A 15,064-nucleotide genomic window follows, 5' to 3' on the forward strand; every position below is an offset into this window, starting at 1 on the left:
TCTGAGGAGCACCATTTGCTGCAGAACCTCCTTTCCTTTTTCAATGCAATCATAGATTGGCTTGAGTCAGATTGGCCTTAAGGATCACCAGGTCCAGCAGCCCTGCCATGGACAGGGATGACACCCACCAGACCAGGTTGCTCAGAACCCCATCCAACCTGGCCTTGAACACTTCCAGGGATGGGGCATCCACAACTTCTTTGGACAACCAGTCCCAGTGCCTCACCAACCTCATCCATGGGGATGAACCAATGAGGATAATTCTGCCTTCAAACCCAACAGAAGCTCTGCAGATTTTAAGCAGTAACATGTCTCTGCTGTCTCTGCAATGTTCCTTCCAGACAGGCACAACCTTCAGTCAAAGCACTGCTCAACACTGGGCACCTTCAAAAGCTCACACAGCAATCCCAAGCCAGCTCACTGCCCCACTGCCTCATACTAAGAGGAGCCACTTTGCAAAATCTGGAAGCTGTTCCCTTGACCCATCAGATAAGGCTGCTGCAGGATCTAATTTCCCAGCAACACTCCTGGCCAGCAGCTAAAGCAATTCCTGCAGTAGCCCAGCCTGATAAAACTGCTGCTAGATTCCTCCCTTTTTGGCTGAAGATTTAATTTGAGATCTAGTATCCCACTGTGCACTCCCCCAGACTTCCAAAATGTTCTTCTCTAAACAGCCTTCTGTCTTGCTCTGCCAGGCTTTGCACATCTGGACTCCAGACCTCATTGTCACTGACCCAGGACTCACCATAGTTCTCCTCCTCCAGCTCAAAATTAAACACACACAGTCACCCTGATCTGAGCACAGCCCTTCTGCCAGGTGGTGTCAGCATCCCACAGGGCCAGCTCCAAGAGCTCACGTTTGCTTTTAAAACAAAACAGCCCTGGCTGAAGGCGCCCACGCCAAATTCCTGGGAACCCCACAAAATGTCAGCTGTGTCCTCAGTAATTCATACAGCCTCTCCACCCACATCAGTCTGAGGATGAAATCAGGGAAAATCTGGTATTTGGCTCCTTGTTTCTGCTGAAGGTGGAAAACCTGCAAATAGCCCATGGAAATGGTCTGAAATTGCACCCTCTCAGCAGCACCAGCAGTCACCAGGTAAATCCCCACCAGGTGAACACACCGGTGAGTGCAATTTCTGTTCCATGCACTATTTTGGAGTACAGAGCAATTAGGATCAGGCCACAGGGGCCAGGCTGTCCCCAGCCCCTCAGGAAGCACCAGAATCACCCTCTCCTCCCCTCTGCTTTATGTGTTTCAGAGAAAGGTACCCAGCTCCATACCTGCTGTGTGCAGGGTGTCTTCTGCCTCTGTGTCACCCTGCCCAGAGCCATCACACTGACATCTTGGAGCTGTAAGCCCTTAGGATGACACAGGACCACAGGAAGAAAAGAAAGATCCATGTCGTACAGCTGCTTTGCTCTAAAATAATAACCTATCCCTTGCTCCATACTGTTGCCTGCAACCAGCTGTGAATTTGTGTGAAGCTTCTGGTGACCTTCAGGGTGTCTCTGGAAAGATTCCATACAATAAACTTCTGGCAAGAACACACTTTATTTTGTCTCATCAAGATGAATCCCTTTGCTTATGGAGCTTGGCCCCTTCCAGACATTTAACTTGTTCCAGCACAGAAACTCTCCAGGTGCAGTTTGTCCTGCTCCTGTTTGAGGAGAACATCCTCATCTTCTCCATCTTCTGCTCTGAATTATCAGGTGTAAATCAGCAGTAATGATTCCCACCTGGAAGAGTCTGGGGGAAACACAGACTGGACAGATGTTCTGCTTTCAGAAGACAGCAAGTGATATATCTGTAAGAGCAACAGGCAGGGTGAGAGAAGTGAAGCTGCTATTAGCAACCCTTGGAGGGAAGGGTCAGGACCAGCTACTGTCAATTTGATGCTATCAGGGAGAAGCACAGGGAGATCTGAACCCCTCCTTCAAAAGTTCCTTCCTCTGGTATCACCTAACCCGACCCTTGCTGTATTAAAAATGCAACTTTTGCTCAATTGTTGAATCCCAAGGTCCCATCCAGCGCTGAACACTGTGATGGGTGCCAGGACCATGTCCTGCACATGTGTCTCTCCTCTTTAGCAAACACCCAGAGTATCTCAGTGCATCTGGTGTTGACAAGATGGGCTTTAACTTTGGAGAGCTCTTGGGTGCCAGAATGACAGCACTGAAGAATGAGATCTTCTGCTGCTGGAGCGGGCGCGTGTTCAACAATGACTCAGGACAGGAAAATGCCACTTACTGAAACTCCAATGCTTGTTTCTCAACCAGCCAAAGCTCTTGGAGGTCTCCCATCTAAATGCTAACCAGGCCTGGAGCTGCATGTCTTTTGAGACCTCACAAGAGCAGCTGCAGTATAAGGAGGACACTGTCCTGTTCAGGGCAAACTGGGAGTCAGTCAAGTTGTAGAAAGAGCCTCCTGGAATTTTTAATAGGTTAATACTGAACATTTTATTTCAGCTCTCTGGTTCCAAATTTCACTGATCAGTGGGTTGCTGGGCAAAACACACAGGTTTTGTTGGTGCATATTGGTGTCTGAGTGCAATGCTTTGAGGCACAGAGTCTGTGACCAGGGAATTTAAGGGAGGAGGAGGTGGCAAGCCAAAGGAAAAAAATATGCTATTACATTAATGCATATGGTAGGGTGGCAGTGTTATCCTGGCATCATCTCCCAAGGTCTCAGTCTGCAATCTGCTCTCAGTGTGCTTGTTCAGGCAAAAATCTACGATCAGAACATGGGATTTCATCTGTGCTCTCCCCCCCACCCACACTGAAACACTGATTCAAAATAAATTACACCAAAAAGAGAAACCCTCCCTAAGAATCGTGCAAGGATTAGCATCATGCCGGGATCTCTTTAAACCCTTCCCCCAGCCCGACACCCCATCCTCTCAAAGACCCAGAGCAAGCTCAGGTTTTATGGGCTGGAGCTGCCGTCAGCCGGGGAAAGGGGAGACGGAGCCAGCCCGGCCTCCTCCACCCCGCACGGGGTTTGGGCTGCAGGTCCCAGCCGCGATCCCGCCTGGAGAGCCCGGGAGAAGAGCGGAACATCCTTCCATCCATCAGTCCGTCCGTCCGTCTGTCTGGCACTGCCCTCTGCCGGGAGCGCCGCGGGTCCCCGCACAGAGCCGAGACTGAGCGGCGGCAGGGCCGGGCTCGGAGCTGGGGATGCCCGGGGAGGATGGGAGGATGCAAACCTGCGGGGCTGGGGTGCCCGGGGAGGATGCAAACCTGAGGAGCTGGGGATGCCCGGAGAGGATGGAAACCTGCGGGGCTGGGGTGCACGGGGAGGATGGGAGGATGCAAACCTGCGGGGCTGGGGAAGCACAGGGAGGATGGGAGGATGCAAACCTGCGGGGCTGGGGAAGCACAGGGAGGATGGGAGGATGCAAACCTGCGTGGCTGGGGATGCCCGGGGAGGATGCAAACCTGAGGAGCTGGGGATGCCCGGAGAGGATGCAAACCTGCGGGGCTGGAGATGCCCGGGGAGGATGCAAACCTGAGGAGCTGGGGATGCCCGGAGAGGATGCAAACCTGCGGGGCTGGAGATGCCCGGGGAGGATGGGAGGATGCAAACCTGCGGGGCTGGGGTGCACGGGGAGGATGCAAACCTGCGGGGCTGGGGAAGCACAGGGAGGATGGGAGGATGGAAACCTGCGGGGCTGGGGATGCCCGGGGAGGATGGGAGGATGCAAACCTGCGGGGCTGGGGAAGCACAGGGAGGATGGGAGGATGGAAACCTGCGGGGCTGGGGATGCCCGGGGAGGATGGGAGGATGCAAACCTGCGGGGCTGGGGAAGCACAGGGAGGATGGAAACCTGCGGGGCTAGGGGAACACTGGGAAGATGCAAACCTGAGGAGCTGGGGGAGCACAGGGGAGGATGCAAACCACCTGCTGCTGCTCTCGGCCGGGCTTTGGGTCCCTCCCGCAGCACGCAGAGATGCTGAAACCCGACCCGGAGCAGTGAGAGATGCCGCGGTGCCGAGGCACCCACACACAAAAGCCCGCTCGGATGGTGCAGATACCTATGGCACCCATAAATTATAAACACTCTGGGCAGTGTAAAACTAGGAATAACTTCTCTTGGACCACAATATATCATTTAAACAGCACATTTAAACCACAAGAGCATGTGGATGCTTTCTAGCACTCCTGACACAGGCAGACACAATTTCACATTTATCAATGCTGGGATTACCAAAAAGACAGACAGAGATGATGTAGGTGCACTTAGGAGGCATCCTGGTAACAAATATTGCCAGAGAGAAGCCAAGAGAAACACAAGGGGCTGCAAAAAGGCAGAGCATCCCCTCTGCACACAAGGAAGATGGCTGGTAAAACAATAAAAATTAGGTAAATGGTATTAGGAGCAGAGGAACACACCACCATCATCACCCTTCCCTTTTATGGGAGTGGGCAGTAGCAAATCAAGCATAAATTGGAAAACAGAAGAAAAAAGAGAAGGAGCAGATTGGCTCTGACTTGCTCCCTCAAGCCTGGCCACCCTGGGCTGGGTGACTGGGAGCCACCAGCCTGCGGCCACCAGCACTCACTGCACAGCACTCACCAGTGTCACCGTGATATTTTCTGAAAAATCCTCTTTGCCCAGGATTTTCTCCTGGGAAGCTGAGTTCCTCTCTGAATTCCTCAGAGAGGAATGAAAACAAGAATTACCTGATTGCTGCTCCTGTGTTTGCTGCTTTGGAATGTGGCTTGGACATTGTTTACCAACAGGTGAATGTTTGATTGGTTCCATGGGAATTGTTTTAACTTAATGGCCAATCACAGCCAGCTGTGTTGGACTCTGAGGAGTCAGTCACAAGCTTTCATTATCATTCTTGTGAAGCCTTCAGATGTATCCTTTCTCTTTCTTTAGTATAGTTTTAGTATAGCATGATATGACATATGATATATTATATGATATTGTATGATATGGTATGGTATGGTATAATATAATATAATATAATATAATATAATATAATATAATATAATATAATATAATATAATAATAAATCAGCCTTCTGAGAACTTGGAGTCAGATTCTCATCTCTCACCTCATCCTGGGCACCTCACAAACACCACACACCAGCTGTGTGTTTTTACCCTGATGTGTATGGGATTGCTGGAGACGGACAGACGGACGGACGGACGGACGGATGGACGGATGGATGGATGGATGGATGGATGGATGGATGGATGGATGGATGGACTGGTTCATATGTAAGACAAGGCTCTGCTGGGGAAGGACTACAACCTCCTGAACCTGAGGGCCTCCTCCTAAACTCTAAGCACAAGAGAGCAGCTAAGGGCTGGAAGCGCTGCTCAGATCTGCTCCAAAACCTGTTAGCATAATCCCTTATGGGTCCAGACTAGTGTTGTGATCCATACAAATATCCCACCTCCCTTTGAATTTTGCTAAGTGCCTGGATTCAGCAATGCTCCTCAACAACATATTCCAGAAAACTGATTGCACTTTCCATGAGAAAACTCTCTGCAGATGCCCCTTGAATGAGGTGTGTGACATAAAAAGAACCCCAATACAATCACATAAAACAGTGGGAGATCCTCACTTTGGAGAGCAGAGCAACAGCTCATCTCAGAAAGGAAATCCTTGATGCTGGGGCCAGGTCCTCAGCCTGGATTTTTCCTAAGCTCTGCACTTCTCTAACCACATAGCCTGGGAAGCACTGTAATTGATAAAAAAGTGAAACCCACTGTTTTTTAGCTCCTCACCCCTCCTTTTCATGTGGAAGGAGGCTATTTCAGAGCTGAGCTCCAGGATCTAAAGGCCACAAACTTGGGCAGCGATCAATGGAAAGTCTATCTGAGGGTGTGAAGGAAAAGAAATGCATTCACACAGGGAAATCTGGCATCAACAGAGGCAGCAAATGAGACAGAGAAAAAGGTTTCCTCTCTCTTGGGGGAAAGCTATCCCAGCAACTTTTATGGGCTATAGTGCTGTAGCCAAACCTGGAATCTCCTGGCTGCTGCAAAGGACTTTCTGATATTCCCCCAGTACACACAGTGAAGTAGCCTGTTTCACACTCCACTTGTTCCTTTTGATTTATATCCACCAAGCTCTGTCTGTTGGAAGGAAAACAGAGCCAATGACAAGTGAGGCTCTCCAAGGAGAGTGCAACTGTCCACAGGATTTCCCTTCGGGAAGAGCTTTGGAGGAGAAGCAGCACAAGCTGGATAAGCCCAGCAGAGAGAGCATTAGTGAGCATACACCCACTTCTGCTGATCCTTCCATTCCTTCCAGCTCAGCCCAGAGATGAGGCTGGGCTGTGTTTTCTAACCCTAACATGATTCCTTGCTCTTGCTACCAAGGAAGCCATCAAATCCATCAGTTCTGTCTGGTGAGGATGGAACTCTTGCCTGCAAAGACTCCCTGTTGAAATTTCAAGCATCCTCTTTTCTAGCAAATTGAAAAACCCCATGGATCATTCTTCTGTAACCCTAAATTGACTCCTAAAACTGCAAAAGCCAAAGTTAGAAGGTCTGTGAGCAGCAGGATTAAGCAAGCCTTGATTCCCACCAAGCAATGCAGCTAGAGCTGGCTGGCTGAAACTGCGGAGGAAATTATTTACCTTTATTTCTTCCCTGCCCAGACAGAGATTTTCATACTGTTTATGAACTTGTAATACCTTTAACAACTCTCCCCATATGTAAAGTTTGTTTAAAAATGGCTAAAGTTTGTTTAAAAATGAGCTAGGTGGGGGACCAGCAGGCTCAGGTCACAGTATATAATCTTTATTTTTTCAGTAAATCTAATAAAAAAAAAGAAATAAATACTTGTCATTCAATTTACCATTGACTTGTTCAAGGACAAAGTGAAAGTCAGGTGCAGGTTACAGCAAAGGCAGCATGCTGGGGGCATCCCTGCCTGCAGGAGCATCAGCAAAAAGAAAACTGCTCTCATATTAGAACTGCAACCCAGCCCAAGAGTCCCTACTCAACCTGAGCTCACATATATCAAAAAGCAAACAAATAAACAGACAAACCAACATCAAATAACCCCAAAAATAAAAATTAAAAAACACCAAAACCAGAAACAAGCAAAATTTGACCTGCTAAAAGATCCATCAGTTTAAAACTTCCCCTGGTGTTCTCCAAATGTTGCAGCTATTCCAGCACCGTTCTCCAACAGGAATGCAGTGCTGGACCTGCAGGTCCTCCTGGAGCAATGTCTGTACACATCAGCTGGATAAAGGGCCTCACTACCCAGTTGCCTCCTTGTTTCTGTAAAAGAAAAAGGGAAGGAAACACACCTTCTTGTGTGCTTCCCTCTTTCCAGGGAGCTGGGAGCACAGGGGGGACTGCAGCCTTGCAGTTTCACCTGCTGGGTTAACATGCATGTCACATCTCCCTGTGATGTTCCTATTCCTTTCTTCCACACTGCCCTTTTTTGAGATGATGGATTGAGCACCATTCAGTTCTTGCCTAACAGCTTGTACAGATGGGGAAAAAAAAACCCTCAGAACCAGAATCAAACCACTCCAGGTGCATTTGCTTCACTCCTGGATTTTGCAGCCATGTTCCTAGCACCATTGGTTGAGAAATGATATGTTTTTGGCTCACATTTTCATGGCAGCTTTACACTGGGAAATATCTCTGTCAGAGGACTGAGAGCTGCACAGGAATGTATTTCATTTGGAACTCTGCAGGTTGATGGTTGCCAGTTGCTGGGCCCAGCATCAGGATCTCTTCACAGATCCATCAGGAAGTTGTACTACCAGGTGTGATCATTTTATGGCAACTCTTTTTTTGGACTGCAGAGGGAATTGACAGCAAAGCCCTGATCTGGAAATGCTGTTTGGACAGAGAGAGTGGTGTTCTCCCTGTCTGGCCCACATGTGCTTGGGGTTAAAAAGGATGAGACCTCCAAGCAATGTCAGCTGGAGTGGGGGCCCAAAAGATACCTTTGCACTGCCTTAACCCTGCAGCCAGCAAAGCAGTCCAGAATGGGGCAGGAGACTTCACTGCCCCATGGGCTGGATCAGGGACAGGCTACATCCCCTAGTAAGAGTCAGAACAGGCTCACAAGACAAGCTAAGGGCCCAAGAACAAGTCATGCTTGCAAGTATATCCCAAAACAAGAGCAGGAGTGGTATGCATAAAATCCCTTCAGAGTCAAGGATTGGGCTGGGGGTCAGAGATAAGCAGAGCTTGGGAAAAATGCTTGGGATTTCCAGGCCAGTGACCTAACCAGCTGCGTTTTACTTCTCTTTCTCTTTTCACTGATGCAGTCATCAGAAAACTTGGAGAGACAAAGCAGAGGCTCTTCAAACACAAGGAAGAGATTCCCCAGGGACACCAGGCATGGCAGAAGCAGCTGCAGTGCATGTTGATGGGTGAGCTCACACTCTGCTGGGACATCAATCAGAGCAGCTCCCAGCTGTGCAGCTTTGTGCCTGCAAAGAACCCAGCCCTGCCCTCACTTGGGTGTTTTCCCCAGGTGTGTGTTGTTCCAGACTGAAGCACATCTCCCCTGTGCCACCCACCCCACCGTGCCGCAGGCTTCACTGGCAGCTCCTCCCTCTGCCACCCCTGCTGCAGGTGCAAGGAGCAGCTGAAGCAAAATGCCAGCTGAGAGTGCAATGAGCCACGGAGCAAATCCTCCCTGGCCAGGCTGCAGGCAGGATTTCCCAGGGAAGTGTTTTACAGTGTCAGGGTCGATTACATCCTTTGGCTCCAACTGGCTTCTCCTGATTTCACACATTATTTTCACAGGAGGAGAGAGAAATTAAATGGAAGTGCAGAGAACAGGTTTCCTGCAATTTTTGAGCTTTCTCTTTATTTCTGCACAATGGGGAATCTCTTTTGTCCCCAGACCTCATCTCCTAAGCTGACACTCCCAATCACCACTCAATAAGATAGGGAAGTTCCAGCCTCACTGCTCAAACAGACCTGAAGACACATCTCCAACTAAAAACAACCTCTTCAAGCTGATAAGGTACTTTTTCCAAGATGGAAAAAAATAATTTTAAATCAGTCCAAAAGATGCTGTAATTTCAGCCATGGTGGGGTTCAGCTCACAACTGCTTCTGAATCAAGGACTTGCATTCCCTCCCCTCTGCCCCAGCTTTAGCCACAGGGAAGAGTCTGTCCCCAGTTCTATGATGTTTTCAAGGCACGTCCTCTAAGGAGAGATCCAAAAATGCCTCAGGAGCAAGGGTGAGTAACCACTGCCCCAGTATCAGTGTCTGATATCATGCAGTAACTAAATTGAAAGGGCAAAATAGAGGCTGGAAAGAACACTCCCTTCCTCCCCCAGGGCAGCTAAATTCATCCCCTGCCCACAGTGGGATCAGCTGCAGCTGAAAAAGTCCTGGCTGGAGCTTATCCAGCACAGTCTTCAAACTTTCCAGTGCTGGAAGGTCTCCCAGCACAATTCACACTAATGCTTCTCTAATCTCATGTTAGAAAAACCTCCTTATTGAACCTAAACCTCCCAGGATGCCTTTTTGTCTGTTACTTTTTGTCTTTTCCCCAGAATGATGCAGAAGGAAGAAGGTAATCACTGCCTCTGCTCTTGACCCTTTGCATGCTCTTCTCTGGACTAGCTGGTCTCTGCTTGTCCAAATGTCCTTGCCAGCCACGATTTCAGAGATCTCAGGGGGGTTTTTGCCCTCCAAATTTCTCTGGTGACACAGAGGAGTGAGTCAGTCTGGCCATTCCTCCGTGCATCAGCCCAGCTCCCTGGGAAATGGAAGGACCAACGACCCGTGTGGCATTGCTCCCTCTAGGGCTGGAAACTGCTCCCTTCCACGGAGCTGCACAAGCACGGGATAAAAGCCCTTATTCTGAGCTGGCAGAACCCAGGAGACTCCTCTGCCTGCCCTGGAGGGCTCCAGCCCCTGCCCGGGGGGCTCAGAGACCTTGGCACAGAGCCCAAGACACCTGAGCCCTTGATCTTGACCCATGGAAAAAACAATTACCAACCTTTATATAAAGAATTACAAGTCAAAAGAGTTTAAGTAGATTTATAGTTTGTTGCGGGGTGAAAAATAGATTTTTGAAGGTTTTAGATGGGGGCTCAGGGTCCCAAGATGGAGGAATCTGGGCATGTCCTGCCTTTCTCCTTCTTCTTCTTCTTGGCCTCCATCTTCTGCTGTGATGTTTAGATTGGTTTAGAGTAGAAGCTCACTGTCTAACATAGGTGATAGGTATTGGGAAGTTATGGTAAATTATGTATTTATACTATAGTTTTTAGTACAAAAGATAACACCAGTGTGCCTCAACCCGACCTGCCAGACAGACCTTGGCAGATTGGAGAAAGAATGTTATAGATAAGAAATAATAACCTTGAGAAGGAAAACAGAAAAATCCTGACTCCTCCTTCAGTGGCTGGGCTGGGAAAAAGAAGCTTGTACGTGTCTCAGAGTCACTGTGACCAGCAGAGATTCTGAGACTCCACTCGTGTGTTAAGCAAGGAGAGCGGCTCATTCCCATGCTCTTCCCTTCAGGCTGACGTTCCATCACCAGCCCAGGTGCTCTGTGCTGTTTTGGAGGGTTTTCCCCGTTTTGGTGCCGGAGCCGCTGGCAGAGCCCGGAGCGGCGCTAGATGGGGCTGCGCGCCCGCTCCTCGCTCCCGATCCCGCTGCCAACGGGAAACCCCTCCCGAAACTTCAGCCGGGAGCAGAGCCCAAGTTGCCTTTGGTAACCAGGGAGAGCCCTCCTTGGCGCTACTGCCATGGACATTCCACCTCATCTGCTTTTATAGCACCGAGTAAAATTCAGCATCTCTTATCTGCCAGCCCCCAGGTCTGCTGCCGGGCACGGGGGCAGTTTTTGGTACCCAGGTGATGCTGTTGAGTCAGGGATGGAAAGACAGACTCCAGTCTTCAAGTCTTCTCCAGTCTTCTTCTTCTCAAGAAGAAAATTTATTAGCAAGAAGTGCTGAGCTTTTACAGTCTCACTCGCTAAGTGGGAGAGGATTGGTCTCAAAGTAGAAAACACCTCACATTATTGGTATCTATGAATAGTAGGCTGTGAAGAACCATAACTATAAACAATGGTTATAGAAAGAGAGACAATAATTGTTTGAATTCTTTCAGCTAAGATTCCTAGGCTCAGCCTGGAGAAATTGTCTCTGTTCTCTCTTCGACTGAACTGAGAATATCCACACCCAGGTATTTAAAATAATTGAAATTTCTAATGCAGCCTGAGCTGTTAGAAGCAGTGGCTGGGGATATCCCATTGCAGCAGGAAGTTTCAGCTACAGAGCTACAAACTCACATTCAGTTCCTTTCATCTGTGTAGGCATTAACATAGCAAAACCCATATCTAATAATAGTCCTAAACTCCCCTTCTTCTGAGACAAAGTCTCCCTTGATAGTCTGACAGATGGACCAAGGTAGCTCAGAGCTGGTGAGGGACTCACTTGGGTGTCCAACTGCACCTGTGTCCCTTGCCTAGCACAAATGAGTCTTAATCAGGTTTCCAAGAAGAGCTGAAGCACAGGTTAGGTGCCAGATGGGTCACAGAGTAGGCTTAGAAACTAAGCCTGATAAAACCAGGCAGCAGAAAGGGTGACATGACCATGCAAAGGAAAATTCCTTGGGATTTTGAGCTAAGTCATGATCTGACCCAATTATCTGCTTCTATAAATAGGAAAGAGCTTGCTTAAAAATCACCCCAGAGCACTCTACCCAGCCATAAAAACTGAAAATGCTCATGGCAATCTTACTCGATGATAGAACAAAGCAGCCCTTCTTTCTTTGTGAAGACTTTGCACTAAAAAGGCACAATATGAACAACTGTGGTCACCTGTACACTTCTTTCTTGGACAGAGCAGTACAGTGGGGTCATAAAACTGCCCAGGACAAATATCCTGATCTTTTCCTACAGGTACAGTAATACCAAGCCCTGAAAAGCCACACCAGCTGCTTTATATGAGCTTCTGCTCTCCTCAGTGGAAAGGAGAAGTTGGTCAGAAATTTTTGTTGAGTTATGTTGTGGTCATTTCTGTTACAGCAGCATGAGAGGCCCAAGCACACAGTGACACAGAGGGGTGATCCTGGCAGCTACAGAATGCTGCAAACATTCCTAAGGCTGCACTCAGGTGGTCAAATGAGGTGTGTGTATATTCCTGCCTCTCCACACCTGGTTACCCCAAACCACCTCCCCACCATATCCCTTGTCCCCCCAAGTCCTGAGAAACCTCTCAGGTTTCTCTGCTGCAGCCACTTAGCCCAGCAGCCAATGCCTTCACACCACTTGAGTACAAAATTCCATTGCAGATTCTCTGCTCCAACAGCTCCTCACCTCTCCTCATCCTTAACTCAGCCTAAGGCACTGGCAAAGTAATTCCAGCTTCCACAAAATGGGTTTGTTTGGGGTTTTCTAAGCTCAGATCAGGTAGAAAAAGGCTGGGGAAAGAGGGAAATTTGCAAATGGTGTTTCTGCTTCCCTCCAGACTGGCTTATATGCTGAAGGCCCAAGCTAGGGCTCAAGACTTCCTTGAACTACAGAATAATTATTTTAGCTACACAGCAGGAACACAAAGATCACTGGGAAGGAGGTGTCTGATGCTCAGCACTGCCATAACTGCTTGGATTTCCAATTTTTCTTTTTCAGAGAGATTACTCCCGCTTTGGAAAATGTTTTTGTTTTCTGCAACTTGCCCACCACATTCTGAGGCTTGGCAGCCCCTTCCAAAGAGCAGCTCCAGTGCCTGACCACTGCCAAAGCCATCCCCTGCTAGTGGAAATGCCTCCTTGCAAAGGCCAGGGCTCCTTGCTGCCCATGAGGAGGGAGCCCGAGTGGCTGCACTGAACAAGAAGCCTTTGTTCTCCTCTATGGCAGAGGCAGGAACTTGGGAAGAAGTTGGTTTTGGCCCAAGCACAGGAGAGGGAGGCTGTGAAAACAAATGATCAGGCAGATGACCCCAAAGGGAGGTAAAGTACGGATGTTCAGCCCTGCTCAACTCTCCAAGCATGAGCAGCTTTAGTTCCAGTTCACAGAACAGAAAACACAAGTGTTGACAGGCATGAGAATTTCAGTCCAGATTCAGTCACAGGTGTGTTTGGGTTTTTTGTTAAGCCACAAAGAGGTGATGCACAAGTGCCTGGACAAGGAGAAAAGGGTAAATCTGCTGGAACAAGCACTCCTCCACTTGAAAACTCAGTGCTGGCAATTCCTGACTTTTCACATCCACATAAACCACAGGAGCAGCCACTGCAAAGCTGATTTAACTCCTGCCTCCTACCTTGGCCATCAGAGCAGCCACTGACACTGCCATGTCCTTGAGAAAGTCAATCACATGTGATAGTTTAGAGTGCAGCTTGTGAGGAACACACACTGACACCCCCCACAAAAGATCCCTTGTCATCCTTCAAGGAAGGCATTTTATTGTATACTCTTTTAAATTAAGGGTTTTGTTGCTTTGAGCACACAGGTGGAATAAGCTGTACAGGGAGGAGCAAGGAATACAGGTAGAGCTGGAGCAGGATTCCCTCATGGCAATGTACAGGTCCAACACCAGCACAGAGCTTTGGGCCACTGCAGCTCCTTCCCAGGGAGTGGTGAGGAGGATTAGACATCTATAGAATGTAGGAAGTTTTGCAGTGTCCCCCATTTTGGCTGGGGCCATGCTGAAGTGCAACACTCCATCCCCATTTGTAATTCACATCCCCTGTGGGACATGGGTGGGTGCTTCAGCCTCTGCTCACAGGGGTGTTTTAGGAATACAATGGGCACAGAGGCAGAGAAAGGAGGGGACTGTTTGTGACAAGAAAAGCACCATTTGTGTAGCTCAAAAGGACAATTAAAAACATAAGGCATTAGGGGCATTGGCCCCTTAGGGACTCTAGGGGTGGGTTGTTTATCTTCCAGCACCCTCAGGAGATGGGGGACAATGCTGATGCCAAATGGCTCAAAACTCTTTTGAGCAGGATGTACTTACATTTCATAGAATCACAGAACAAGCTGAGTTGGAAGGGACCCCCAAGTGTGGGAACTCAGCACGTCCCTCTGGATGTCCAGAGTTGCCGAAAACCCTCTCGGGGGGCTCAGAGACCCTGGCATATTGCCCAGAACACCTGGTGGCTTGACTTGGATCCTTGCAGCGAATTGCCACCTGTGTATGAGGACATGAGAGCCACACGGGTTTGAATGGTGCAAGAACGATGTAGTTACAGGGTGGAAATAGAGATTTTGGGGTTTTTGGTATTCGGGTTATGGAGACAAGATGGAGGAATCAGGGCGTGTCTCGTCCTTCTTTCTTCTTCTTGTTCTCCATTTTCTGCTGTGATGCTGGCACTTGGGGATTGGTTTAGAGTAGAAGTGCACTGTCTGACATAAGTGATAGGTATTGGGAATGAAAAGTAAATATGTTATATGTAGTATATAAAGACGACACCGCCTCGGGGGCGGTCAGAGTGCTTGTGGCTGCCCTGCTGAGCAGATCTCGGCTGGACAGAAAGAAAATTTTGTAGATAAGAAAAAATAACCTGAAAAGTGAAGAGTCCAGACTCGTTCTTCAGAGCGCGGGCTGCCTCAGAACCATCCCACGCGTCCCGGGGCAGAGACAGACAGCCGACCCGAGACCCAAGGATCATCCAGTCCAGCTGCTGGCCCTGCACAGGACAGCCCCAAGAGTCACCCCCTGTGCCCCAGAGCATTGTCCAGACACCCCCTGAGCTCTGCCAGGCTGGTGCTGTGACCACTGCCCTGGGGAGCCTGCTCAGTGCCCAGCCACCCTCTGGGGGAAGAACCTTTTCCTAAGCTGGTAAAATCAAACATTTGTACAAAACCTTGCTGCTGGCAGGCTGGAGGAAGGAAGGCACAGGATCACATCTGAGCTGTTCTTAACAGAAGTGCTCTCTCTTCATCCTCCCTTGCCCAGGTAAGAGGATCAGACTCAGGCTACACAGCTGCCTCCTCTGTTGCCCTCCCATTTCCTGCAGGAATTCCAACTGCAGCACGAGAGCTGGAGCTATCCACACACATCCATGCATGGAGAGGCTGAACTCTCTTCAGTTCCTTACCAGCATCTCAAGAGTCGCCACAAGTTTAGCACCCAGTTTTGATGCCAACCCACCACAGACT

Source organism: Molothrus aeneus, chromosome 4 (assembly GCF_037042795.1).
Source record: "Molothrus aeneus isolate 106 chromosome 4, BPBGC_Maene_1.0, whole genome shotgun sequence".
Classification (NCBI taxonomy): Eukaryota; Metazoa; Chordata; class Aves; order Passeriformes; family Icteridae; genus Molothrus; species Molothrus aeneus.